The following is a 4,963-nucleotide window of genomic DNA, read 5'->3' as shown; positions in this document are numbered from 1 at the left end:
TAGATGTAAATTAGTAAGTTTAGTAAGGAGAAATATGTAAAAACCTCTAATAAATAAACACAAAATGAACACAAACGGAAATAATTTTTTTTGAACGGCAAAAAATAAACACTTAAATGAACACACACAAAAATATAAAACATTAACTATTCAACGTTTCATTCAAAAATGAACATAACCAAACATAAATGGATCAAAATACGTTTATATATATTATAAATTTTCTTGCAATAAATTATATTAAAATCCATAAAATATATTCACAAATTAAAAACGACAGATGAAAAAAAAACCCGTAACAGGGGCTAAAAGCTAGCATGTATACACACAAAAAATTTCACGTACATGATAATGAGAGCTTATAAGCGCAAGTGATCATGCACAGCTTGTTAGTATCCATGATGAATTTTAAAACAAAAAGTGTTTGCATACACAATTTCACAAACATCAATTTATATTACCGGAATTGATGGAATCACGTTAATACCTTGCAAAACAACGAAATCAGATACTTAAATCACAACTTGTGTTAGAACTTTGTACAGAAAAAGCAGTTGTTTACCGTCACGCCACCCTTTAAATAATTAGTTTTCCCCCCTATTAGTTCGAAGAAGAGGTTTTTGGCATCTTTCTTAATGACGGTCGGATATTGATAATTTTTCATTGTGATTTTAGTAGGAGTTCATATTTTAAAATCATTTTAGTGTTTTTATTCATGGATCATATAGTTGGGTGCACATGATGTATCATTCATTAAACGGCAATAAATAATTTAGTTTAGGAAGAACGGTATATTAAACATTATTTGCATTTATAGTTTAATATTTCTTTTTCCAGATTTTGATACTTGGACACTTTTGCTATAAGTCTTTTTAAGACAATAAACTCCCACATATTTGTTCATATGCCAAAATTACAACTAAAGACAAGATAACCTTAAAACCTTAAACTAATCATTATTTAACTGTCAAAAACCATATTATTAAATGTTCATAGTTTTAATAAATACTCTTTTGAGAAGCTTTTCAATATAAGAAACGACAGATGTATAAACGATGGAAGGAGCTCCTTCGACCCATCAAATGAGTGTAGTATATACACGTAGAGATTTACGTACATATATGTACATGTAACTAGCTATATATGTAAATATCTTTTTTATGTGTGTATAGAGAAAAAAAATGAGAATATTGCAACAGAGTAGCCTATAAATATTCCTACTTTTGTTGAATGATTTCCCCATGAATGGTCTTTGGCTTTTTATCATTCAATATCTGAATGTTGTACCAAATTCTCTTTCATTCTATTTTTTAACATCTCTCTCCAAACATAAATGTACAAACATGTATATATATGGATTGATACTTGATAGTGAACATCACAAAGTCATACTATCTGAGCAAAATCTTGGTTGAGCATTAACATTTCACTTTTTAACACACAAAAAAGCACCAATGCCTCCTGTTCTTCTTTCACCACCACTTTCAACTAACAAAGAAACAAAAGGTATACAAAACCCTTTAATCTTTGATGCATCTTTTCTTCAAAATGAAACTAGCATACCCCAACAATTTGTGTGGCCTGATGAGGAAAAGCCCCGCCACGAGCAACCATCGCCACAGCTACATGTCCCTCCCATTGATCTAAAGGGTTTCTTCACCGGCGAACCAATTGCAGTGTCCAATGCAGCTCAACTAGTTGACTCTGCTTGTCGAAAACACGGATTCTTTCAAGTTATTAACCATGGTGTTGATCCTAGGTTAATTAACGAAGCTCACAAGATCATGGATCATTTCTTCGGAATGCCTCTTTCAGAGAAGCAAGGGCTCAAAGAAAAGTTGGAGAGTATTGCGGATATGCTAGTAGTTTCGCTAATAGATTCTCTTCCAAACTTCCATGGAAAGAAACACTTTCTTTTCGATATTCCGCGAGCCCACGGTGTACAAACTTAGTTCAAGATTACTTCTTGAATACGATGGGAGAAGATTTTAACCATTTTGGGTACCAAAACTTGCACTGCCCTCTTGATATATCTTTCTTTCATCAACCTACTGTTTTTTTTCTTTATTTTAGACGCAATATACTACTAAAACAAGAAAAATCTAACTAACATCTATTTTAACATAATTATTTAGGAGAGTTTGTCAAGAATATTGTGAAGCTATCAGCAAGCTTACAATTGATATCATGGAGCTACTTGGAATAAGCCTAGGGATTGGAAAATCCCATTTTAGGGATTTCTATGACGAAAATGATTCGATAATGAGATTAAATTACTATCCGTCTTGCCAAAAACCAGATCAAACACTTGGAACAGGTCCTCATTGTGATCCGACATCTCTAACTATTCTTCATCAAGACAACGTTGGCGGGCTTGAAGTTTTCATGGACGGAAAATGGCACTCTATTGCTCCATGTTCAGAAGCTTTTGTTATAAATATTGGAGATACATTCATGGTAATTGTAAAAAACCCAAACTAGATATGTTCAAGATAAATTTTTACAAAACAGTGAAGAGTTTTACTGTAACGGGTTCTCATGGTTTTGAAAATCCACGTTAAATAGATTTTTATATGGATAATAAATTACATATTCTTTTGACAGGCACTATCAAACGGATTATACAAGAGTTGTTTACATAGAGCAGTTGTGAACAACCATACGCCGAGAAAGTCCCTTGCGTTCTTTCTCTCCCCAAATGGACAAAGTCGTGTATCCACCTAAAGCGTTAGTTGAAGACATGATAACAAGAGAATATATCCGGATTTTACATGGTCGACTTTCCTTGAGTTCACTCAGAAACATTATAGAGCCGACATGAACACCTTTGAAGCATTCTTAAAATGGCTTCAAAATGAAAGAAAATGATGAATGAATTTGAAAACATCAAGTTATATAGTATAATTCAGCATCCTAGTTTGATTTTGTGCGTGTCAGAATCCTTCAAATCTCAGCAACGTATGCAACACTATGCAGCCAAATCATGTTAACAAGGATATAGACTCGTGTCACTTGATCCAACTTGTGTGGTATTGATTCCTATTGCCAACACGTATTTTCTTTAGGTTTGGTTTTGTTTACATGGGAAGGTGTGCTCTTCTATTATTAAATCGAAACCTTTTCGATAAAGTTAAGAATGAAATATACCATCGCAATGTGTGATATATATATATATATATATATATATATATATATATATATATATATATATATATATATATATGTACGTGTGTATCCGATTTATTTAAGATTAAGAGATGATTGAGTAAAAAACTATTTTTTCTCTGCTTATAAACCACACACCAAACAAAAACCAAAGTCTTATTCTCTTCTACTTTTCGGAAGTTGCGAATTACCTTACAGTCAGTTTTGTAATATTAGTCAGTTTCATTTGTATAATTGGCATTCTGGTTTAATGACCTGGGGGTGATGGTTACGTTTGAGATGTTGAGGTATGAGGTTTAAAACCTGACGTAAGGGGATTTTCACACATTGATGGGTTTCCATCTTGATGATGTTCTGATTGAGTTAGACGTGAAGTGTCAAAATTATTATAGATGGTTGAGTTGCATCCGTCTCAAAAAGACTCATTTGAGCATCGAGGATACTTCCAAATGGAAGTAAGTCTCATTTGGTTTCTTGAAATATTGTTAGCTAATCATTCATGTAGTGGCGGAGCCACATACAACTCACCGGATTCAGCCAAACCAGGTTCATTTCGGTTTTATATCTATACTATATATAATACACCAAACAAGAGCAAATTAAGACACTCATTTTTAAGTAATTTACAACACTTAAAGCATGAGGTACATGTGTTAGTAATGGTAAACATGTCTTTTAAACACAATCCATTCAACTTACAAGTTTGGTCTCTCATCTTTAACCAATATTATGTTTTTAATTTAACTTGTAAACAAACTTCCCACCCATGATTTTTAAATGACTATAGCTTTTTCATACGCTAATATTTTTATAAACAAATTACACCATAAAAACGAGCAATTTATTCTCTTTAATTTGGATATGATATTATCGTAATTTTTTTTCATTATAAATAAATTAATATGTTACGTAGGGGTGTTCAGTGTCGGTTTTGATGGTTTTTAAGTTAAACTTGTGAGTTCAACCATTAATACTGATTTTTTGTCGTCCAAACCAAACTCAACCATTGAAAGCTGAAACCGAATCGTTACTAACGTCATGGTTCCAGTTTTGTTTCACAGTTTAAACTTTAATAATAAATTTAGTTTAAAATAATTAATAATTTTAATGTACCATCAATTTTAACTAAAACCAACATAATATGATACTTGAGATGATCATAAATAAAAAATGATAATTTTAGTCACATAAACGGTAAATATTAATGGAAGATTTATGACGTGAAATAATAACAAATATTACAAAAGGAATAATATTGCAATTAGGTTAATTTACAGTCTTTTCTGGTTTCATATGGCCGGTTGCCGATATAAACTGCGAACCAACCGTTCACTACGTTTTGAAAATTTTGAAACCGACCAACAAACCGAAAGTAAATAAAGAAAAAGAAAAAAGAAGTCAAACCAATGACCGATTTAAACGATTTCAAGGTTTTAACCGAACCATAAACACTTATATTTGTACGTGATTAACAGGTTCAAACACCCGCTGCATCGCGCGGGCACCCGTCTAGTATAACTTATAAGTACGATTTAACGAGCGAACCCATTCTTTTTCAACGAGCGAACCCAGTGTCACAAATCTCCGCAAACATTTCAACGTTTGCCGGTGAAAAAACAAAAAACTTGAATTTTAGAGAGACAACGATGTCGTTTTCTTCAGCTAGCATATTGTCGTTTTTTGTGATATTTTGAGTACATGCCATTTAATTTTAGAGCATCCATGTAAACTTTTTTATTTAATGTGACTGCATATTTAATTTTAATAGTGACAATGCACTTTTGTTATTATAGCGATA

The 4,963-nt window shown here is 32.1% G+C and overlaps 1 pseudogene; it reads left to right on the top strand.

Moving 5' to 3' along the window:
- The first annotated feature begins 1,190 nt into the window (after positions 1-1,190).
- Positions 1,191-2,868, top strand: LOC143560985 (gibberellin 20 oxidase 1-D-like; annotated as a pseudogene).
- The last annotated feature ends 2,095 nt before the right edge of the window (positions 2,869-4,963 follow it).

This window comes from Bidens hawaiensis, unplaced genomic scaffold, assembly GCF_021521415.1.
Source record: "Bidens hawaiensis isolate Kalapana, Puna unplaced genomic scaffold, B.hawaiensis_p1.1 tig00020520_1, whole genome shotgun sequence".
NCBI classification, from domain to species: Eukaryota; Viridiplantae; Streptophyta; class Magnoliopsida; order Asterales; family Asteraceae; genus Bidens; species Bidens hawaiensis.
Note: the sequence above shows the minus strand (reverse complement) of the source record. Positions and strands in the feature narration are given on the sequence as shown.